The following is a 25,038-nucleotide window of genomic DNA, read 5'->3' as shown; positions in this document are numbered from 1 at the left end:
GTGCTCTTCACTGACGAGTTTTGTCTCACCGGGGGGGGGGTTGGATTCTCGTTTATCGTCGCAGGAACAGCGTTACACCGAGGCCTGTACTCTGGAGTGGGATCGATTTGGAGGTGGAGGGTCCATCATGGTCTGGGGTGGTGTGTCACAGCATCATTGAACTGAGCTTGTTGTCATTGCAGACAATTTCAACACTGTGTGTTACAGGGAAGACATCCTCCTCCCTCATGCGGTACCCTTTTTGTAGGCTCATCCTGACATGACAAAGCCACCATGCAGAGATAAGCAGTATGGCTGATTTCCTTTCAAGACCGGAATGTCAGTGTTCTGCCATGGCCATCGACGAGCCCGGCTCTCAATCCCATTGAGCACATCTGAGACCGCTTGGATTGGAGGATGAGGGCTAGGACCACACCCCAGAAATGTCCGGGAACTTTCAGGTGCCTTGGTGGAAGAGTGGGGTAACCTCTCACCGCAATAACTGACAAATCTGTTGCGGTCCCTGAGGAGGAGATGCACTGCAGATACTGTTACTTTAGATTTTGACGCCCCTCCCCTTTGTTCAGGGACACATTATCCCATTTCTGTTAGTCACATGTCCGTGGAACTTGTACAGTTTGTCTGTTGTTGAATCTTGTGGTCATACAAAACCTATAGTTTGTTAACAAGGAATATGCGGAGTGGTTGAAAAATGAGTTTTAATGACTCCCAACCTAAAGTGTATGTCAACTTCGGTACTTCAACTTTATATTTTATAAAGTAGTGATCACTTTTGTTTTAAAGCCAGGTCCTTTCCTGTCACTTTCATGTTGTTAGTGGATGGCCAAGTCGAACGCAGGCCATGAAAGCACACGGTTCATTTCCGCTAACGTTCCGTGACTTTGTGGCAGAGAGGAAGTGACTTGGAGGCCAGTTAGCTACCCAATGAGCGAAGACTCATGGTTAGTGTGTGTGTGTGTGTGATGACGATGATGACGCTGTCACACAAACTGATGCGGCCTTTGATTGTTGGCTCCGTAGCAATTCTTTGTCTGCCGCCGTCAAACCATCTAATTGTGTCATGTTGGCTGCCTCCTTCAGGTCTCTGCACGTTTGCTAATTGATATTAATTGGTATCTGTGTGTCGCTCTTGCTCTCTCACTCAATATCTAGCTCTCGCTCTATCAATATGTATGAGAAGGAGTCATGATTTTTTTTTTCTTCTCTCTCGACCAATAATGAGTTGATCAGTCACGCGATAACAAATCTGCTTAAGCCATATCTAATCACTCTAATCTCCCCACAAGATTTGGTTGCTGGTAAACCAACTCACTCACACTTACTGCATGTATGTGATGCACATTTACATTTACATTTAAGTCATTTAGCAGACGCTCTTATCCAGAGCGACTTACAAATTGGTGCATTCACCTTATGACATCCAGTGGAACAGCCACTTTACAATAGTGCATCTAAATCTTTTAAGGGGGGTGAGAAGGATTACTTTATCCTATCCTAGGTATTCCAACGAGGGGTAATTACATTTACATTACATTTAAGTCATTTAGCAGACGCTCTTATCCAGAGCGACTTACAAATTGGTGCATTCACCTTATGACATCCAGTGGAACAGCCACTTTACAATAGTGCATCTAAATATTTTAAGGGGGGAGGGGGTGAGAAGGATTACTTTATCCTATCCTAAGTATTCCTTAAAGAGGTGGGGTTTCAGGTGTCTCCGGAAGGTGGTGATTGACTCCGCTGTCCTGGCGTCGTGAGGGAGTTTGTTCCACCATTGGGGAGCCAGAGCAGCGAACAGTTTTGACTGGGCTGAGCGGGAACTGTACTTCCTCAGTGGTAGGGAGACGAGCAGGCCAGAGGTGGATGAACGCAGTGCCCTTATTTGGGTGTAGGGTTCTGATCAGAGCCTGGAGGTACTGAGGTGCCGTTCCCCTCACAGCTCCGTAGGCAAGCACCATGGTCTTGTAGCGGATGCGAGCTTCAACTGGAAGCCAGTGGAGAGAGCGGAGGAGCGGGGTGACGTGAGAGAACTTGGGAAGGTTGAACACTAGACGGTCTGCGGCGTTCTGGATGAGTTGTAGGGGTTTAATGGCACAGGCAGGGAGCCCAGCCAACAGCGAGTTGCAGTAATCCAGACGGGAGATGACAAGTGCCTGGATTAGGACCTGCGCCGCTTCCTGTGTGAGGCAGGGTCGTAATCTGCGGATGTTGTAGAGCATGAACCTACAGGAACGGGCCACCGCCTTGATGTTAGTTGAGAACGACAGGGTGTTGTCCAGGATCACGCCAAGGTTCTTAGCGCTCTGGGAGGAGGACACAATGGAGTTGTCAACCGTGATGGCGAGATCATGGAACGGGCAGTCCTTCCCCGGGAGGAAGAGCAGCTCCGTCTTGCCAAAGTTCAGCTTGAGGTGGTGATCCGTCATCCACACTGATATGTCTGTCAGACATGTACACACTATCACATATTAGTTTATTAAAGGCAGGGTTTGAGTATTTATGGGGTTTGAAATATATCGTTTACATGGGGACTATATATGTTCTGGGCTGTAGTCCTAGCCATACCTCTCTGCCATTCGATTCAATGTAGATAACCACATATTGCCAAGAAACATGTCAGGTTTCGGTCTTTGCCCACTACATTAACATTTTGTTTAGTTATCCCAAAAGGATTTATTGCTTATTAAGTTGAACAATTAACTTGGGCCAAAAGGTTTGTTGAATAAACATGGCAAGTGTGTCTCAAACTTCTGTTTTCCCATCTTAAATATTCTTTATTGCCCAATATATTGCCTCACTTGGTTTTGTTGTTGCAACAGGGTGGTTTCATGAATGTTCACTGTCTTTGTTTGTGTATGAGAAAGTGAATGTGTTATAACAATCACTTGACCTGTTAGGTGTGGATAGTTCATAAAATAGTAACGGAAATGGACACACAACCCACATTAATCACTTGATCACTGACCGTTGGAATTAGATCACAAAAATGGAATCTACTCAATTCACGTTAAGAACCCCCCCCATGCTCAAATAGAATGACAATTTGTCTCCTGAATGGCTTGGAGTGGGGCTGGACCATTAACAAATTTCTGCCTCGTTGTTGTACAGCACAATGGTCCCTTGTATTCTGACGTCAACCCCGCATCGATATCAACTAGTGAAGAAGACCTACACTGAAATGTAATAGGTTCTGATAGCTGTAGAGACCCAATGAAAAGGGGAATTCTTTGTCCTCCGACTGAATGAATTAATGGATGTGGATGAATGGCTAAGTGTGTCCTCTCGGCTGCCTTCCTCCTTCGATGCGCAGGGATGAGGTAGACGGCCAGGGGAAGATTAAGATGGAGGCACATCCAATGGAGAAGAGAGAGTTGGGAAGGGGGGTGACACCTCAGGAATGGCCGGCCACCGCATTACACTCGCTTTGAGACTTATCCCTTTGTCTAACTGCGAATACACGCATACACACACGCAGATACATCTGTCCTCAGGTATTCCAGTACCATCTTCTCACTATCTCCTCTCTTGGTCACTCGTGCGTGCTCTTTTTTTCTGTCTTGTGCCTTTTTTCTCTCCTCCGACTCTCCGATCCGCCTCCTTTCGTCTAATTGGAGTTGTGCTATGGGGGAGCCGTGCTGTACAACATTGCCTGTTTGATGGAGGTCTGTTTTTAAGGACATTGGGCGTTGTTTATGGGTTTTGGTTTACAAGCAAATGCCAGGGTGGGGCCACGTTGGTACATAAAAATAAAAGTAACGAGTTTTAAAAGCACTAGGCTCCTCTGCATACCCTGCACCACATTGGAGTTTCCCTTCTCTTTGCCTGGTTCTGTTCTGAAAGGAAAGGTTCACCCTTTTTGTATGTTGTAATTGTTTTTATACACCTGAGTGATGTTCTATCAATTTCCTGGGTCATTTCATGTGTATCTGAGTAATTGGCGTTCAAGCAGGCCGAAATCTGTCCGGTATGGCGTAGCACCGTGATAAAACTCCTTCTCACGACACTGGAAGTTAATAGGAGGTTCTAACCTTCTTCCATTTAAGAATGACGGAGGCCACTGTTTTTTGGGGACCTTCAATGCAGCAGGCATTTTTTTTGGTACCTTTCCTCAGATCTGTGGCTCCACACATTCCTGTCTCGGAGCTCTACGGACAATTCCTTTTCACCCCATGGCTTGGTTTTTGCTCTGACATGCTCTGTCAACTGTAAGACCTTATGTAGACAGGTGCGTGCCTTTCCAAATCCAATCAATTGAATTTACCACAGGTGGACTCGAGTCAAGTTGTAGAAACATCTCATAATGACCAATGGAAACAGGATGCACCTGAGCTCAATTTTGAGTCTCACAGTAAAGGGACTGAATTCTTATCTAAATCAGGCATTTCTGTTTTTGTTCCAACCCAGCACTAATCGTAGCACAAATGATCTGCAAACGGTCGAGCACTTGATTAGGTGAGTCGGGTGTTTGTGCTGGGCAGGAGCATAAATCTGCACTCTACCCAGGGTATTTATTAAAAACGTTCTTCTAATCGATTTTGCAATGACCTCACCTTCCACTCTATGATCAGTTAACAGTGAGAGGTCCGTGTCCACTCCACAGCCACCTGAGAGTATTTTACAGTGGTCACATTATTTAATTTTTACCCCAGGGGCAGTAGATCAACGTTTTATTCCGTGTTTTTATAGCGATCAATCCGGTCATGTTGACGTGTGAAAAAGAGATGGTGTTCCTGGAGCAGACGGGGCTTTTTAAACGGGGCTGAGCCGTTGGACAGCTCTCGACTATTTGATGGACAGCTGGATGGGTTTGGCTGAGTTAAACAAGTGGAACTGTTTTTGGAGGGCTTGAACAGAAGCTAAATGAAGTCTATTATAAGTGTGTGGAGCAATAACCGTGTGTCCAAGAAAGACAGCCGCACAAACTAAAATGGACGCAATCTAATTTGTGCCACACACACACACCCACATTATGCATAACATAATGACACACACACACCCACATTATGCATAACATAATGACACACACACACACACACACACACACACACACACACACACACACACACACACACACACACACACACACACACACACACACACACACACACACACACACACACACACACACACACACACACACACACACACACACACACACACACAATGTGCACTTTCTTTGGTTCCACACCAAACCCTTTTTGTAAGCTTTTTAAATGTATAGACCCTATACAAATATATTGACCCTTAAGTCCAATTATTCGGACAGAAAATGTGCACGCACATGCAGTGATATGGAGTATAGTAGGTCAGCGAGTGAGTGGATGCCATGCTGCTTGGTACTCACTGACCCTGCTGGGGAATGAATCCTCCCTGGCTGGACAATCTCTCAGCGAGGGAGCTGGTGCTCCCTGCTCTAGAGTCGCTCCCTCCCCCCAACACGCACACACACACTGCATTATCCTGATGAGGCATACGGGACCACCTTGGCTGGGTGTTTTTTGTGTGTGCGCAAAGGGAGTTGGATGTTACATCTGTGAGGGTCATCTTTCCCTTGTGCTCTCACGGTCTCGCTTGCTTAATCTCTTTCCCTATTCCTCTCTCCAGCTCTCTCTCTGTTGTTCCCCCCTCTCTCTCTGTGGGTCATAGCCGCTTGTGCTGTCAAAGACTCTCTCTCTCTCTCTCTCTCTCTCTCCCGGCCACTTCCACTGCAGTAGCAGCCTCCAATCCCAGTTGGAAGGTGGGACAATTTTGAATGCATTACACAAGCACTGTTTTCCTCCGCAGTGGCCTGCTGCGTTCTGACTCTCCTCCCCCTAGCTGTCCCACACCCCCCCCCTTTCTAAACCACCCTGTCATAGTCATTCTCCTTTATGATCATTTTCTTATCTTTTTTAAAAATCTTTTGTTCTATGTCATTTTGTTACTATTGTTTGACTGGAATCTAAAGAAACGTGTTTTGTGTTGCGAGACCACACAGAACCTAATCTCTCTGCAATAAAAATTCTACTGCTCTCTGCGTCTCTCCCTCGCTCTCACTCCCTATATATTTCATATCTCTCTCGTTTGTAATTTGAGGGTATATCTCACCTGCTGTCTGTCACAGGTCACGGTAGAAGCTGTTCTTTTTTCCCGTCAGTGTTAATCTGGTTAATCTGGTTCGAGTGAATCTTAAGTCACGACTTCCTCCCTCCCTCTCTCTCTCTCTGCACCAGAGACTGATGCACCTGCCCCGGCTTGATAGCCTTGTGATTCACCGCCAAGAAGATGACATGAAACACAACTCTCCAGGAAGAGGGCTTTTTATTTTTGATGTATGGTGATTTGTGGTGCTCTCCTCCCTTCGTGTGCGTGCATGCGTGTATGTGTGTGTGTGTGTAACAGTATAACTTTAAACCGTCCCCTCGCCCATACCCGGGCTCAAACCAGGGACCCTCTGCACACATCAAGGGGAACCACTACTTCAAGGTCTCCGAGCAAGTGACGTCACCGATTTGAAACGCTATTTAGCGCACTACCGCTAACTAAGCTAGCGTTTCACATCAGTTACGTGTGCGTGTGTGTGTACAGAACGAGATGGCTCAACAGCATTATGGTAGAAGAATGACAATTGCGTGTGGAATTTCATAACCGAGTTTGAGCTTCTGAACGTTGTTAGCGCGGGCCAAATATCATCAGCTTACACAGCCTGTTGCATCAGAGTCATGGTTGTCCTCAGTATCATGATTCAAAGTGAATGATGATGATTAAAGGATTACACGACAGCATCTTATCCTTTCAATGTTATCATCACTTAGATTTTGTCTAATTGGTGTCAGTGTCTTTTGATTTGACTCTCACGCTTATCTTTATCGTCATCGTTATATAAACGGTGACAACTGCGTTTTTATCATAATCTTATAATCACTGTTCGAATTTGCTTGTTGTTTTTCCTGGTTACCTCACTGTAGCCTGTCCCTCCCTTTTTTATGAGAGTGTACTGCTGCATCTGCCAAGAGGCCTGACCTTTTTATGGCACAGGTGGTAGTGCACGTTCCCCGTAACCACAAGGTGTCTGGTTCAAACCCTGCACTGACAGTTCCCCCTCAATCGCTACGTTAGCCCTATTGGAACAAATAGATTGGTCCCAGGTTTTAGACCGTAGCTTTGTTTACACCTGGGATCCAGGGCAGGAAGAGCGAGAACAACCCTGAGGCCTGAGAGGATGTGGGATAACTGAATCAACCTGTTGTCAGAGAGCATATAGTTTTGGTCTTTTTTTGTTGTTGTTGGTGGATGGGTGCGCACACGCTCTACCGGTCAAAAGTTTTAGGACTCCCCCAATTTCACCCCCCCCCCCAGTTTTTATTGAAATTTAAGCAGTTCAAATGGCCAATGGTACAAAGGTAAGCAGTGAACTGCCAGAGGTTAAAACGTTCTAAGTGGCCATATTATGAAGCCCTAGCGACTAGCGACGCCCATTCTCTCACCCTCCTTTGCCCTTTTCCTCCTTGGCCTTTCTGACCGTTTCCCAGCACTCGTTGAATGAGCAAAGAGCCCTGACCTGCGTTGCCCCTGGCTCGTCATTCATAATGAATGATGTTGGGTCTGTTTGCGAGATAATAATGGTAGCGATGGGAGATTGGTGTCCTGGGGAGACTATCACACACTGTCATTCAAGCCAATAGGAGCTCTTTGATGTGGGGAGCCAAGCGGTTTCATTGGGTGAGATTGACCGTTTTGCGTCCTTTATATGCCCCTTTTGGTTTATTTGCAGTAGTATTTTTTTTTTTTTTTTTTTTAACCTTAATTCAACTAGGCAAGTCAGTTTGTTCAGGGGCAGGGGCAGAATGACAGGTTTTTTACCTTGTCAGCTCAGGGATTCGATCTAGCAACCTTTCGGTTACTGGCCCAACACATTTTCAGTCTTGCGAAATATGAACAGTTGACTTTGGTGTGCAAAGCGCTGCTCAACTGGGTTTGAAATGGGCCAGGGACGTTCATGTGATTCGTTATTGTCCAGCTCTCTGCAGCAATCGAAGCAACTAAATACTTGTGTTGCGTGTCTCTAGCACTTAGAGCATATTGCTGCTTTGCAGAGCTATAACAGCCTCTTTTTTTTCTTTTTTCTTTATACTGCCCATATGAACAGTGGAGGAATGAGGGCTTCTTGGCTCTAGCAAGAGGTTGCTGCAGTCTCGTTGAGTACTGCTGACGCTGCTGCTCTACCCTCATTAGACCTGTGATGTTTTAACTGTGTTTCTTGCTTGACGAGGCAACAGTCTGCTTATTGCATACAGTGCCTCCTGGCCCATGGCCCAGGGAGATGAAGCCACACGGAGGGAGATAATCAACCTTTTTTTGTGTCGTCTAATGTATATTTAATGGGGTTCTTTCGAGGCCGGAGGATGAGCAAATAGTGGTAATTTTTTTCCGGCGTCCTATGCAGCAACCGTCTCATTGCAAGCAAGCGAGAGCATTTTAAGAGTTTGTCTGAGTCGTAGGGAAATCCAACGATGGGAATCCATCCAGCCTACATTTTTGGCAGACTCAAGGGAATGGGGATAATTACGTCTGTGTCGAAACTGTTCTGATCAGTTTCGGATCCGCTCCACTAACAAATACACTTGGCACTCCAACACCCCTTGTTCCTCTTCTGAATCCAAGCAGTTCGGAAAAGTGGAAATTTCATCAGATGCTTTCCAATCTAAGCAGTTTTCACGTGAACATTTACAGGCCCAAACTGTCTGCTTGCAGTTTTCCTCTATCTAGATGGGCGTATTTCACCATCTAGATGGGCGTATTTCACCGTTTGCCTTCACAAAATGGACTTGGTGGATGAAGTTCGCAAGAACGCAAAGCCAGCGCTGTAGGCGTAGGGGAAAACCACTCGCTGTTTGAGTGTCTGTTTTTATGGGGTCTGCAGATATGTTTTTTTTAGCGGACAGGTGAAAATGGTGTCGCCACTAACCACAAAACACATGACCTATGCTGCTACGGTGGGTTCAAGTGTTGGAAAACTGTGGGGGGGTGGTCATTGGTTTTCTGCCTTCTTGCTTATGCCTAGTCAAATGCACGGAGATCATTTTGCTGGAAGCGTAATATTTTGTTTCCTAGATGTTCTTTAGAGCATTAATGGTAGGCTATCCTTTGTTACAGAAAGTCCAATCAGTAGGGATGTTGGCAGCAGTCTCTCCCTCCGACTGCATCAAGGGGTCATTTTAAACTTGGTCACAAGATAGCTAGCCCGGTTGGTTTTCCTGTCTGTTTCTGGATTTCACAACGCTACATTGTTGCATTTGCAAAACCATACCAACTTGGCGATCAGAAACAGGATTGTCACCCAGGCTACAGAAGTGCTTGCATCCCATAGCATCTCAATTTTTGACATTGCTGTGCAGTCTGTGGGAGATTCTTCACTGTCACTAAGTGTTGTTGCCATAGTTGACCTCTGGTGTCCAAAAACACCCCACTAGAGTTTCTCTGTTCTTTAATCCACCCCCCCTTGTAACATGCCCCTAATCTTCATCAGGGCACCTTTTTGCCCCCTTGACAATAGCTTGGAAACATGCTGAGAAGATGAAGGCTTTAATCGAGGGGTGGAGACGGTTTGTGGCTGTGAAAGTGGGTACGGTTGTATAGGCCTACCTATACATCTTGCATTGTGGTAATGCAGATAAGCATTATCATTAGGGTTGTGACGATACCAGTATCACAATTTATTTTTGTTTTCCATGGGCAAAAATGAAAACACAAAGCAGACCTAACTCTTTGGTCCATTAAAAAAAAAAAAAACAGTTGTAAAATATTGTGTGCTATAGCTCTGAAACTAAATGTGACTCAGGACGACAACATAATATTTGTTTCCAACATTACGGCTGTTTTTCCTAAAGAAGTTAAATCTGTTTTGTTTCCTTGCGATACTAACAAGTATCGCGACGCCGGTATCATCCCGGCCCTAATTACCCTATCCATTAGGGAGTTAAATTCTGGCATTGTAGTGCGCGTGCGCGCAGTGGGTTTGTGTGAGTGCTTGAGTGGATATTTATGTCATAATCAACAGTGGGCTAAGATGCCTAATTTAGCTTCAGTCACTGTCTTGCATCTGTTTTCGCTTGTGTGATGTGGATGCATCTGGGGACTTGCTCAATTTAACTGTCACTTCACTGGCTGCCTGGTCTCAGTGTTTGACAGGATGTGCTGCTCTATTTTCTAGGCTGTGTTTTAAAGCCAGGATGATGCCATCCTATGTGTTTGCCAACTTCTGTAGCTTTTGCTCCCCATTTCCCTCTTATTATGAATGGAGATACGTAGCACAGGGCTGCGCTTACCATGCCAGAAATAAAAACCCGTCCTATGTCATAACAGATCCATAACCATGCAGTGTTTAATTTTGTTTTAAAATTCCGCTTGAATGACATTTACGGTTAACTACATGATACCTGTCATACCATGTCGTGTCGGATTGTTGCGATTTATCATGAAACCAATGTCGCAACCTTTTTAATTATGCAACAACGTCCCCCTGACAAACTTTTTAAGCTCGTCACGATTTTTAGGACCCCAGTGGCCTGATGACGACCCCTGTGGTATCACATCGAGTTGTCAACATCTGGAGTAGGTTTTGGTGTGCCAGCATTACACGGAGGACAAAAGTTTGTTCACCACCAATCTCAAGGCTAGGCGTCCCTCTAGTGACTGCCGGTGGAACTGGAGGGCACGCAATTCAAATAAATAATCATAAAAGTTATGGATATTAATCATTTAGGAACATACAAGTGTCTTACATCGGTTAAAAGCTTAAATTCTTGTTAATATAATTGCACCGTCTGTTTTTACAATAGGCTTTGGAAGAAACCAGCCTGAAACCTTGAACAAAGACTGTTGACATCTAGTGGAAGCCATAGGAATTGCAATCTGGGAGCTGGATTTGGATTTGGATATGCCCCAAAACTTTCAATTGTAAGAGCATGGGCTCTCACAAAAACCAAAAAACATTCTGGTTAGTTTTTCTTTTGGATTTTCTCCTACTATTTGTATTGTGTTATAGTCTCATACATTATTTTAACATTTCTACAAACTTCAAAGTGTTTTCTATCTAATGATACCAATTATATGCATATCCTGGCTTCAGGGCCTTAGTAACAGGCAGTTTACTTTGGGCATGTCAGTCAGGTGGAAATTGAGAAAAAAGTACCCCAGCCTGAACTAGCAGATAGGCCCCCCCCCCTGTCTTGGCTGTGATTATGGGGGCTCAGGGAGAGGAAGAGCACTTTGGTGAGGGCCTGAAATACTGATGCCCTTCTCCATCTCTTCCGCACATATGGGCCGTGATAAGACGTGATGCATGGAGAGTGGCTGCTTCAGACCCAACTTGACCATATGCCACGTGCAGCAGCCGTATGGATTGCACCACTCACCCCACACTAGCCTCTTTTGGTTGGCTGAACAGCTCACTTAAGGGCGGCACAGTGCTTTTAATTTGATTATTTTTTTACTTCAAGCTAAGTGGAAATCGCTTCGCTCTGTAAAAAAAATAATAATTGTCACTCCCCATCATTGCTAACAAGCAGTTTTTGATTTCATTCAAATTTAATGAACACTAATGAAGTAATTTTCCTCTTTCCCTTCGTACCAATGTTACATCCACCTATATTGCATACTTTGAGTTGAATCCATCTGCTCAAATATTGTTTGGAATGCTTTGTCCAGCCATCTTCATTTTCTAAGTGTCGAATGGCCGTCGGGTTTCCTTTGACACGACCAACCAGTATCGGGTCAATGTTGGGGTGGCAGGGTAGCCTAGTGGTTAGAGCGTTGGTCTAGTAACCGGAAGGTTGCAAGTTCAAACCCCTGAGCTGACAAAGACTGGCATAGGTGATGGGCTTTGGCATGCCAGCCGGAATGTCAGTCTGCACGATGATACAGGTCAGGACCATTACAGTAACAACTGCAAGTAAGCAAATCAGATATCATATGGCCATTTGTCCTTGAGTGACAACATTGAATTTTTTTTAATTAAATTAAATTTTACCTTTATTTAACTAGGCAGATTTTAAAAAAAATAAAAAAGTTGTCACTCAAGGACATCTGTCGTTCTGCCCCTGAACAGGCAGTTAACCCACTGTTCCTAGGCCGTCATTGAAAATAAGTATTTGTTCATAACTGACTTGCCTAGTTAAATAAAGGTAAAATAAAATAAATAATGTTGTCACTCAAGGACAAATGGCCATATGATATCTGATTTGCTTTCTTGCAGTTGTTACTGTAATGGTCCTGACCTGTATCATCGTGCAGACTGACATTCCGGCTGGCATGCCAAAGCCCATCACCTATGCCAGTCTTGCCACCTGCACTGGGCACTTATTACACAGATAGCTTTCAGGTCAAGTCCCTAATTGATTGCGATTTGCTCAGATGCCAGGGATCGAATCTACTCCGTAGCTAAGGTAGCCCGTGTCAAAAGGAGTCATCTTGCCACTTTTTCCCCCCTTTTTTTTGTTGCCTCTCACCTGTCCTGGGTGAGACTTCTACTTAATGCTCCTATAATTGGATCGCCTAATGCAATTGGTTGGGGGGGGGCGTCTGACCCCTCTGCCAGTTTCCTTGAGCCTTACAAATATGGACTACCACAAAGTTTGATGTTTGGCAGACACACTTTGTGATGTCTTTTGACTTTTGATTTGTTGGCGGTCATGTGTTTCACACCGCTGGGCTGAGGGTCGGAGCATCTGGGTAAGTGGATACTTCTCCACCTGGCATGGGTGTCTGGGAAATTCAGACACTTTCCATTTTGGTTTAGTATTGTTATCTATACTGAACAAAAATATAAACGCAATCTGCAACAATTCCAATGAGTTTTACTGAGTTACAGTTCATATAAGGAAATCAGTCAGTCAAAATAAATAAATTGGGCCCTAATCTATGGATTTCGCATGACTGCAGGGGTGCAGCCAGGCCCAGCCAATCAGAATGAGTTTTTCCCCACAAAAGGTTTTTTATTACAGACCGAAAATAAACTTTACATGTTGCGTTTTTATAATTTTGTTCAGTGTAGCTTGGCTGACTTCTCTGTTTTACACAAAGAACAATATTATTATAATACTGATATTCTCTCTCTTTTCAGAGCTCTAACACCTGCTCGTAGGACATTGAAACTTTGGCAAAGAGCTGCATCACGCCACTGACCACCCAGAGACTCAGTAAGTTGAAAAGAGTGTAGTTCACCAGACCTTTACGTGATTCGTGACTCTCTATAATCAGCATTTGAAAAAGAAACTCTAGCACACTGGTATTCTAGAATACTCCACAGACAATTCAGGCTTTTTGGACTGTTCATTGGTTAAGGTCGCTGTCACTACTCTAAGGCTGACCTGTGGAGTCCGACTTCCGACAGTGTGGGATTTAGATTTCTCTGACTTTTCAGATTGTTCGTCCTTACCCAACTTGTGCCTGACAGACACGACTTTAAGCTTGTAGATCAATTGGAGCAGCTGCAGTTTATTTGTTTTCAAATAAAGTATGACTAGGTGCTAGGGTTTGTTCAGTATGAGACCTGGGTAGGTGTGGCTCTGTCCGGGCCTTTGAGTGACATGGCTTGACATTGGCACCAAGAGGACACAATCATCAATCTTCAACTCGGCAACAAGACCCAGTCCCTTCAACAGTTAAATCCATGAATATGTAAAAAGGCAGACCATATGAATATCATATCCCTGTGATTGGTAACCCAATAGCTTTAAGGCTGCCTTATTGAAAGTGACACTACAACCAACCCGGGTTGTGATTCCGATGCCCGACACATTAATAATTAAGGTTGCCCATATGACCTCCGCAACTACGAGCTCCGTATCATAAAACGGCAGTGTGCGTTACACCAAATGGTTGTAACCTGCGTTATCTGGCACACAGAGACTTTTGGATGTATTCTCTCAGATTTTAGAATATAACAATTCTACCCAGTTTCTATTTTTGAACAGCCCAAATAGCAGGGGATCTGGGATTCTTATTTTTCTCCCCCCTGGTGGAAATCCAAACCAAGTTCGGGTGATTTAAGGCTGATTTGTTGTGCACTATGCTGGCTCCTAAAGGATCCGATTCCCTTTTTGGAAATTCTGTTTTTTTTTTCCGTTTTTTTTTTGCATTGTGTAAGGCCCACCCAACTTGGTCCTGAGCTGTCTGAGCGCTCTCTGGGGGATGCCATGCAGTACGGCGGAGTGGAGCACTGACTGAATGCCCGGTCTGTTCAGCAGCTCCCTGAGGCTGTGGCACGGGCAGCAGTGCCTGGTGGTGTTGAAGTGACTGCGTTAAGCTGGCAGATTTGACGCGCTGAGACTGTCGTTCTGTTGTGCAGGCTAATGTACTCCCTCAGGAGCTCTGCTGGCTGGAAACCTGGGCGCTCTCCTCTCTTGACGTTGCCTCTCCCATTCGATCTGCACACGCTAATATAGACCTCCAGGGGAGCCTGATCCACACATATAATTGGCAGTGTACTGGACACACACACACACACACACACACACACACACACACACACACACACACACACACACACACACACACACACACACACACACACACACACACACACACACACACACACACACACACACACACACACACGTCAGTGCCAGCACCGGTCATGCTGAATTCCACTAGTGGCGACGCATGGTTTTTAGGGAAATTGCCAGGGAGGGGGGTGTGACGGTTACAATGCTGATGTTCATCCTGGCAGGCAAATTGCATGTGATGTCCTCTGTCTCCCCCTCTTCACCTCCGTTACAGTAAGGATTATTTACTGCAGCGTAGGCAAAATAGTGTCAACACACTGAACCAGTCAACACAGTGAGTCAATGAGTGCCGCCACAGGCAAGCACAGCAGACTGGGTTACAGGATACCGGCAAATGCTGACGGAGATACTATTGTTGAGAGCAGTCATAGTAGACAGACCGATGAAGCCGTCGTATAGGCAGGCAAACCGACAAGCATTGTTTGTTGACAAACTGAGACACACTTACAGGATTGAGTCACGGTCTAGCCATTTTGGAACATGCATCCACCCACAGTGTGCTGTCTGCCTGGGCATACTGCTCTGCCCAGGTGTGCACTGACCGATGCCAGGAAGATGTAAAAATGCAAGGCTATTCTTGATGGGACCGCTTCTATTTAAATGAGTTCTTGTTTTTTTATTATTTACTGAATCTTCACTATAGTCTAAGATGTCTTGCAGTGATATTTCAGTTATGACAGTGGAAAAGATGTGTTAATCTGTAGGCAGCCTGCAGGGAGAATCGTTAAGACATAGACCATCTCACCTTGGGCTCGTGTGTGTGTGTGTCTCCATGCTTTCATATGACACTTGAACGTTCACTGCCCAGACACACATGCCCACATACATACAGTTTGTTGGAAGTTTACATACATGTTAGCCAAATACATTTAAACTCAGTTTCACAATTCCTGACATTTAATCTTAGTAAAAATTCCCTGTCTTTGGTCAGTTAGGACCCCCACTTTATTTTAAGTGTCAGAATAATAGTAGAGTGATTTTATTTATTTTGTCACATTCCCAGTGGGTCAGAAGTTTACATACACTCAATTAGTATTTGGTAGCATTGCCTTAAACAATTTAAACTTGGGTCAAATGTTTCGGGTAGCCTTCCACAAGCTTCCCACAATAAGTTGTGTGAATTTTGGCCCATTCCTCCTGACAGAGCTTGTGTAACTGAGTCAGGTTTGTAGGCCTCCTTGCTCACACAAGCTTTTTCAGTTCTGCCCACAAATGTTCTATGGGATTGAGGTCAGGGCTTTGTGATGGCCACTCCAATACCTTGACTTTTTTGTTCTTAAGCCATTTTGCCACAACTTTAACTTCCTGACTGATGTCTTGAGACGTTGCTTCAATATATCCATGTAATTTTCTTCCTCATGATGCCATCTGTTTTGTGAAGTGCACCAGTCCCTCCTGCAGCAAAGCCACCCCTACAACATGATGCTGCCACCTCCTTGCTTCACAGTTGGGATGGTGTTCTTCGGCTTGCAAGCCTCTCCCCCTTTTTCCTCCAAACATAACAATGGTCATTATGGCCAAACAGTTCTATTTTTGTTTCATCAGATGAGGACATTGCTTCAAAAAGTACAATATTTTTACCCGTGTGCAGTTGCAAACCGTGGTCTGGCTTTTTTTATGGCAGTTTTGTAGCATTGGTATTTCCTTGCTGAACGGCCTTTCAAGTCATGTCGATATAGGACCTGTTTTTACTGTGAATATAGATACTTTTGCACCTGTTTCCTCCAGCATCTTCACAAGGTCCTCTGCTGTTCTGGGATTGATTTGTACTTTTCGCACCAAAGTACGTTCATCTCTAGGAGACAGAACGTGTCTCCTTGCTGAGTGGCATGTCGGCTGCGTGGTCCCATGGTGTTTATTCTTGCGTACTATTGTTTGTACAGATGAATGTTGTACTTTCAGGCGTTTTGGAAATTGCGCCCAATGATGAACCAGACGTGTGTAGGTCTCAATGTACTTTGAGGTCTTGGCTGATTTCTTTAGATTTTCCCATGATGTCAAGCGAAGAGGCACTGGGTTTGAAGGTAGGCCTTGAAATACATCCACAGGTACTCATCCAATTGAGTCAAATGATGTCAAGTTAGCCTATCAGAAGCTTCTAAAGCCATGAACTAATTTTCTGGAATTTTCCAAGCACAGTCAACTTAGTGTTTGTTAACTTCTGACCCACTGGAAATGTGATGCAGTGAATTATAAGTGAAATAATCTGTCTGTAAACAATTGTTGGAAAAGTGACTTATGTCATGTACAAAGTAGATGTCCTAACCGATTTGCCAAAACTATAGTTTGTGAACAAGAAATTTGTGGAGTGGTTGAAAAACGTGTTTTAATGACTCCAACCTAAGTGTATGTTAACTTCCGACTTCAGCTGAACACTCTCTCTTCCAGCGAGCCATTTTATCAGCCCAAATGGAGCCAATTCCCACTAAATAGGTTTTCAGGCGCTCTACTTAAGTAGAGGAAGAGCAGGATAAGCCCTAGTGACTCTGACTCGTGTACTGTGCCTTCAGAAAGTATTCAGGGGTATGAATGCTTTCTGAAGGCACTGTGAAAAAGGATATACTTTTTACACTTCAGGCCTCTTCATATTTGGCTTGATCAACTACAGACGCTATGGTGACTAGCAAGACTTGTGTCCCGCATGAGGGGACTTGTGGGGGAATCCATTTCAATGGGAAATAGTGATTGGATACCATGTTTTTGCTCTTTGCTTCCGAGACGTTTGTTTAGATTTTTATTGCAGTGCCTGATATGAATCTTAAGACACGCCCAGCCTTACAGTAGTATGTGGGACTGATGCCGTGTACAATGCAATGCCTTCTCTCTTATGGAGTGATGTCACAGCATTAATGTTCCGAATGTAGGATTAGCGTAATTTTTTTGCCCAACCCATAGTTGGGTTGACCTGTTTTAGCCATGCATCGTTGGCCCCAATGATTCACATCGACTAGGACAAAAAGCCTATTTAAATAGGAATTGACCTGAATGTTGATGTTCAGATCACTTCAGAATAGCACCCTCTATACGTGTATTCTCTCTTTCTCTCTACCTGCCTCTTTGTCCAACATGTCCAGACCTAGTCAAAAAACAGATGGATCTCATATCAAAGTGCTGTAGGTTTTGGATCAGCGACTGTATGGCCAGCGATTTGAAATAACAACACACTCATTCTGCTGGAACCCAAATAGAGGCTCATATCTATCACTGTTAGTGCCGAACATGACCCATTGGAATGGTTTTGTTCAATGTCATTAGTACACTTTTCACGCTATCGACCTGAACCAAACTGCACTGTTCCGGGCACACTGTTCCGGGCACACTGTTCCGGGCACACTGTTCCGGGCACACTGTTCCGGGCACACTGTTCCGGGCACACTGTTCCGGGCACACTGTTCCGGGCACACTGTTCCGGGCACACTGTTCCGGGCACACTGTTCCGGGCACACTGTTCCGGGCACACTGTTCCGGCATTTACGGTGGATGCGTAACCAGGCCAGCTCGGTACAGCTAGTGTGCCTTGGCTCGGTATGGCTCAGTGTCAAAAGCCCCTCAGTCAACAGCAAATATATGGTCTTGCTTGTCTGCCTTGAGCAGTGATGTAATACCAGTGATGGCAAAAGCCCAATACGTGCAAAGCCTAAGCCACCCTAGCTTTTACTTGTTTATAAATGAGTGCTGCACTCACTACTTGCAGGTGTATGTTTAAATGGTAATTAAGTATGCACTATTTTGGATTGGACAATCTTGCCTTGTTTTTGGAATTTCTACTTAACCTTAGATTTATATACAGTGCGTTCAGAAAATATTCAGACCCCTTTTTTGCACATTCTGTTACAGCCTTATTCTAAAAATAGATATATTTTTAAAGTCCTCAATCTACACACAATAACCCACAATGACAAAGCAAAAACAGGTTTTAGAAATGTTTGCAAATGTATAAAAATAAAAACTTCACATTTACATTCAGTAACAGTCAAAAGTTTGGACACCTACTTATTCAAGGATTTTTCTTTATTTTTACTATTTTCTACATTGTAGAATAATAGTGAAGACATCAGAACTATGAAATATCACATATGGAGTCATGTAGAAACCCAACAAGTGTTGAAAAAGTCTAAATACATTTTAGATTCTTCAAAGTAGCCACCCTATGCATTGATTACAGCTTTGCACACTCTTGGCATTCTCTCAACCAGCTTCATGGGGAATGATTTTCCAACCTTCTTGAAGGAGTTCCCACATATGCTGAGCACTTGTTGGCTGCTTTTGCTGCTCTCTGCGGTCCAACACATCTCAAACCATCTCAATTGGGTTGATGTCGGGTGATTGTGGAGGCCAGGTCAACCTTTTTAACCGGTCTCTTCTTTTTGGGGAGGTTCCCATTGCTTGGAAGGCATCCACAGTTCGTCCTTTATTTAAAGGGGGAGATCAAGCTGATCCTAGCTGTTACAGGCCAATTTCTATTTTGCCCTGTTTAACAAAAGTGTTGGAAAAACTTGTCAATAATCAACTGACTGGACTGACTTTCTTGATGTCTAAAGTATTCTCTCTGGTATGCAATCTGGTTTCTGCTCAGGTTATGGATGTGTCACTGCAACCTTAAAGGCCCTCAATGATGCCATCATTGCCTTTGATTCTAAGCAGTATTGTGCTGCTATTTTTATTGACTTGGCCAAAGCTTTTGATACTGTAGACCATTCCATTCTTGTGGGCCAGCTAAGGAGTATTGGTGTCTCTTAGGAGTCTTTGGCCTGGTTTGCTAACTAACTCTCTCAAAAGAGTGCAGTGTATAATGTCAGAATCTGCTGTCAGCCTTTGCCTGTCACCAAGGGAGTACCCCAAGGCTCAATCCTAGGCCTCACGCTCTTCTCAATTTACATCAACAACATAGCTTGGAGGAAGTAGGAAGCTCTCATCTGTTTATGTGCAGATGATACAGTCTTATACTCAGCTGGCCCCTCCCCGGATTTTGTGTTAAATGGTCTACAGACAAGCTTTCTATGCCCTTAACCTTGTTCTGAACACCTCCAAAACAAAGGTCATGTGGTTTGGTAAGAAGAATGGCCCTCTTCCCACAGATGTTATTACTACCTCTGAGGGTTCAGAGCTTCAGGTAGTCACCTCATACAAGTACTTGGGAGTATGGCTAGATGGTGCACTGTCCTTCTCTCAGCACATATGAAAGCTGCAGGCTAATGTTAAATCTGGACTTGGTTTCCTCTATTGAAATCGCTCCTCTTTCACCCCAGCTGCCAAACTAACCCTGATTCAGATGACCATCCTACCCATGCTAGATTACGGAGACATAATTTATAGATCGGCAGGTAAGAGTTCTCTTGTGTGGCTAGATGTTCTTTACCATTTGGCCATCAGATGTGCCACCAATGTTCCTTATAGGACACATCACTGCACTCTACTCCTCTGTAAACTGGTCATCTCTGTATACCTGTCGCAAGACCCACTGGTTGATGTTTATTTATAAAACCCTCTTAGGCCTCACTCTCCCTATCTGAGATATCTACTGCAGCCCTCATCCTACACATGCACCACCCGTTCTGCCAGTCACATTCTGTTAAAGGTCCCCAAAGCACACACATCCCCGAGTCGCTCCTCTTTTCAGTTTGCTGCAGACAGCGGCTACAACGAGCTGCAGGAAACACTCAAACTAGACCGTTTTTATTTCAATCTCTTCATTCAAAGTTGTGGCTGCTTCGTGTGATGTATTATTGTCTCTATCTTCTTGACCTTTCTGTTGTTGACTGTGACCAATAATGTTTACATGTTTGGTGCTGCTACCATGTTATGTTGTGTTGCTACCATGCTGTGTTGTCATGTGTTGTTGCCTTTTTTATTATAGTAAAAAAAAAGGATTATCCGGAACATACAATATACTTGCAGTGAAGCCACTCAACAATTACATCATATCAGTCATCCAGCAGACTCTCATTCAGAGCGACACTTCGAAGCATCCAGGGTCAATACCCTGCTCAAGTGCACGTTGACAGATTTCCCACCAGGCCAAAAAAAGTTAACCCGAACCCTTCCAAGATCCCCCCCCCACAGTAACCCAATAGCTGTCCCTCAACCATCTGAAAAAATTCATTCCATTCCTCCAATGCACCAACAACCAAGAGAATGAACTAAAGAGAACAAATAGAAAGACTGAAGAAAACAGCAAACAACAATGCAATTAAAAAAAAAAATATATTAATTAAAAATAAAGAGAAAAATAAAATAAAATCAAAGGACAACAAAAATCACAATGGCGATGCCAACTGTATATGTTTGAGTGCATGTCTGGCACTATTACATGTATGTGTGTGTTCATGTATGCTTTTATTTGAATGAGAGAGAGAGAGAGAGAGAGAGAGTGTGGGTGTGTGTGTGTGTGGGTGTGTGTGTGTGTGTGTGTGTGCGTGTGTGTGTGTGTGTGCGCGTGTGTGTGTGTGCACGTGTGTGTGTGTGGGTGTGTGTGTGTGTGTGTGTGTGTGTGTGTGTGTGTGTGTGCACGTGTGTGTGTGTGTGCGCGTGTGTGTGTGTGCACGTGTGTGTGTGTGCACGTGTGTGTGTGCACGTGTGTGTGCGCGTGTGTGTGCGCGTGTGTGTGCGCGTGTGTGTGCGCGTGCGTGTGCACGTGTGTGCGCACGTGTGTGTGCACGTGTGTGTGCACGTGTGTGTGCACGTGTACAGACACCTGCACCACATCAGCCTCAGGCAAAATGGCATTAGTTGAAAAAACACTGCCACTCAATGTCATTGATCTCCAATTTGGAGATCAAAGTACAGATTCCCACAGGTCTAATGTCCATTGCTCGTGTTTCTTGGGCCAACTCTCTTCTTCCTATTGGTGTCCTTTTAGAAGTGGTTTCTTTGCGTGAAATCAGGCCTTCATGGTCGAATTGCTGCAGTCCCCTCTGAACGGTTGATGTGTCTGTTACTTGAACTCTGAAGCATTTATTCGGGCTGCAATTTCTGAGGCTGGTAACTCTAATGAACTTGTCCTCTGCAGCAGAGGTAACTCTGGGTCTTCCTTTCCTGTGGCGATCCTCATGAGAGCCAGTTTCATCATAGTTCTTGATGGTTTTTGCAACTGAAACTTTCAAAGATCTTTCCCCCTTCTGATGACCAGGTGGCGAATCACATCTCTGCATGTCTGGCAGACATATCAGTGTGGATGACGGATCACCACCTCAAGCTGAACCTCGGCAAGACGGAGCTGCTCTTCCTCCCGGGGAAGGACTGCCCGTTCCATGATCTCGCCATCACGGTTGACAACTCCATTGTGTCCTCCTCCCAGATCGCTAAGAACCTTGGTGTGATCCTGGACAACACCCTGTCGTTCTCAACCAACATCAAGGCGGTGGCCCGTTCCTGTAGGTTCATGCTCTACAACATCCGCAGAGTACGACCCTGCCTCACACTTTCCCAACACAACTGACTAGCTCAAATGCATTCAGAAAGAAATTCCACAAATTAGCTTTTAAGAAGGCACACCTGTTTATTTGAAATGCATTCCAGGGGATGACCTCATGAAGCGGGTTGAGAGAATGCCAAGATTGTGCAACACTGTCATCAAGGCAAAGTGTGGCTGCTTTGACGAATCTCAAATATAAAATATATGTTGATTTGTGTAACACCTTTTTGGTTACTACATGATTCCATATGTGTTCTTTCATAGTTTTGATGTCTTCACTATTATTCTACAATGTATAAAAGTAAAGGAAAACCTGTGAATGACTAGGTGTGTCCAAACCTTTGACTGGTATGGTACGTATTCAGAACCTTTTAATGATTACTTTGTTGAAGCACCTTCTGCAGCGTTTACAGCCCTCAGTATGACGCTACAATCTTGGCACACCTGTATATGTGGGGAGCTTATCCAATTCTTCTCTGCCGATCTGTCAGGTTGGATGGGTAGCGTTGCGGAACAGCTATTTTCAGGTCTCCAGAGGCCCTGAGCGCTCTGGAGGAGGTTTTCATCAAGCATCTCTGTACATTGCTCCGTTCATCTTTCCCTCGAACCTGACAAGTCTCCCAGTCCCTGTCGCTGAAAAATATCCTCAGAGCATGATGCTGCCGCCACCATGTTTCACCGTAGGGATGGTGCCAGCTTTCCTCCAGACGTGACGCTTGGCATTCAGGCCAAAGAGTTCAGTCATGGTTTCATTAGATCAGAGAATCTCTTTTCTCATGGTCAGAGTCCTTTAGGTGCCCTTTGGCAAACTCCAAGCGGGCTGTCATGTGCCTTTTTACTGAGTGGATTCTGTCTGGCCACCATAAAGACCTGATTGGTGGAGTGCTGCAGAGATGGTTGTCCTTCTGGAAGGTTCTCCCATCTCCACAGAGGAGCTCTGTCAGTGACCCATTGGGTTCTTGGACACCTCCCTGTCCAAGGCCCTTCTCAGATTGCTAAGTTTGGCCGGGTGGCCAGCTCTAGGAGGAGTCTTGGTGGTTCCAAGCTTCTTCCATTTAAGAATGATGGAGGCCACTGTCTTGGACTTATTTTTTTTTTCTCCCCAATTTCGTGGAATGCAGTTGGTAGTTATAGTCCTGTCCAATACGGACATTGGAGAGGCGACAGTTGAGAGCTGTGCAATCTCCGAAACACAACCCATCGAAGCAGGACAGTTTCTTGACACAATGCCCGCTTAACCTGGAATCCAGCTGAACCAGCGTGTCAGAGGGAAACACAGTACACATGGCGACCGTGTCAGTGTGCATTGCGCCCGGCCCGCCACAGAAGTCACTTGTGCGAAATAGGACAAGAACATCCCTGCTGGCCAACACCTCCCCTAACCCGGACGATGCGAAGCCAATTGTGTGCCGCCCCATGGGTCTCCCAGTCGTGGCCGGCTGCGACAGAGCCTGGACTCCAACCAGGATCTCTAGTGGCACAGCTAGTGCTGCAATACAGTGCTTTAGACCGGAGGCCTTTCTTGGGGACTTTTAATGCTGCAGACATTTTCTGGTACCCTACCCTAGATCTGTGCCTCAACACAATCCAGTCTCGGAGCTCTACGGACAATTCCTTTGACCTCATGGCTTGGTGTTTGCTCTGACATGCATTGTCTTATATGGGACCTTTTTATATAGACAGGTGTGTTCATTTCCATATCATGTCCAATCAATTGAATTTACCACAGGTGGACTCCAAGTTGTGGAAGCATCTCAAGGATGATCAATGAAAACAGGATGCACCTGAGCTCAATTTCGAGTCTCATAGCAAAGGGTCTGAATACTTTTATGTAAAGAAATATTTATATTTAGGATTTTTTTTATACATTTGCAAAAATCTCAAACTGCTTTTGCCTTCTCATTATGCAGTATTGTGTGTAGATTGAGGAAAATTTTTATTTAATACATTTTGTAAATAAGGCTGTAGTGTAACAACAAAATGTGGAAACGGGGAAGGGGTCTGAACACTTACTGAATGTACAGTCCAGTCGACACAGTTGTTTAGAAGCTTGGCTCGGATCGAGTACAGGAAAGTGCCAGATCAGCTTTTTGGGCACAGATATCTGCATCGCTTGCATCATCATGAGATTTCTCTTTGAGAGACAGACGGGCAGAGGGAAGCGTGGAAGAAAAGAGCAGTAGAACAGAGTGATTGATTTTTATTTTATTTTGTCAAAGCCTCAGGGCAGATTGACTTGTCGAAAGTGACGCACACATTCATTAAATATTTATACCAAACAAAAGAACGCCAGAGCGTATCGCTATTCATTATCGGAGCACATGTGCTTCGAGCGTGTAAAGGCTTTATCATATATGTACCCTTGGAAAGCATTGCAGGGGAAAAGGCTGATTTGTAACATGCGCGCACACACAAATAAGCAAGCATGCGCGTACCCAAAAACACACACAGATGTGCTTTTCAAGAACCTCAGGTGGCTGTCAGTGGAGCTGGCTGACCGGTTTAATGCTCTTTGGCTGATCACAGATCACAGCCTAGCTAGTAACGTGTGTGTTTGTCTGTGTATGTTCACATACGCGCCTCGTGTCTGTAGGCCTACAGTATACTGCCTTTATGTGTGTGTGTCATGCTGCCTGTGTTCATCTTTAGGGGCAAGTGTGTGTGTCTAGCCAGATCTGTGTGAAACAGTATTTCTCTTGCCTGGGGGTCTGAGGATACGGCTAGCCAGCCTGCCACTCAGACTGGCAGCTCCAGACCACTTTGTCAACTCCGTCCCGCTCTTTCTCTCGTCCTCTCCCTCCTCAATCCCCTCTTCCCATCCTCCTTTATCCCTGCAATCCTCCTTTCTCCTTCCATCCAAACCCTTGTTCATTCTCTTCTGCTGCACCTCCTCACTCTTCTTTCCCCACTCTGGTTGTGACTGTGATCTAAAGGCAGCAGCATGCTTCAGTTCGTCGGGCGACTTGGCAAACCGAACAAGTGTGCTCGCATACTTGAAAAACAATAAAAAGCGGCAATCGCACTGTTTGTCCAATTTGAGACACCGTAGCCAGTATACACTTCCTCAAAATAGGCAGA

At 44.8% G+C, this 25,038-nt stretch overlaps 1 protein-coding gene across 5 annotated transcripts in view; it reads left to right on the top strand.

Moving 5' to 3' along the window:
* Positions 1 to 25,038, top strand: part of LOC124043777 (double-stranded RNA-specific editase 1-like) — a 176,423-nt gene that overhangs the window by 33,182 nt on the left and 118,203 nt on the right. For 2 of the 5 annotated variants that reach the window (XM_046362730.1, XM_046362727.1), the window contains exons 1-2: positions 10,849 to 10,978; positions 13,103 to 13,178. The exons of 1 other annotated variant lie outside the window; for it this stretch is intronic. The gene's annotated coding sequence lies outside the window, so the exon portion shown is untranslated. Of the gene's footprint in view, positions 1 to 10,848; positions 10,979 to 13,102; positions 13,179 to 25,038 lie in introns of those variants that run through there. 2 more of the 5 variants (XM_046362728.1, XM_046362726.1) reach the window with 1 other exon arrangement.

The sequence above is a fragment of the Oncorhynchus gorbuscha genome, linkage group LG09, assembly GCF_021184085.1.
Source record: "Oncorhynchus gorbuscha isolate QuinsamMale2020 ecotype Even-year linkage group LG09, OgorEven_v1.0, whole genome shotgun sequence".
Classification (NCBI taxonomy): Eukaryota; Metazoa; Chordata; class Actinopteri; order Salmoniformes; family Salmonidae; genus Oncorhynchus; species Oncorhynchus gorbuscha.
This window is presented reverse-complemented; position numbering and strand designations above follow the sequence as displayed.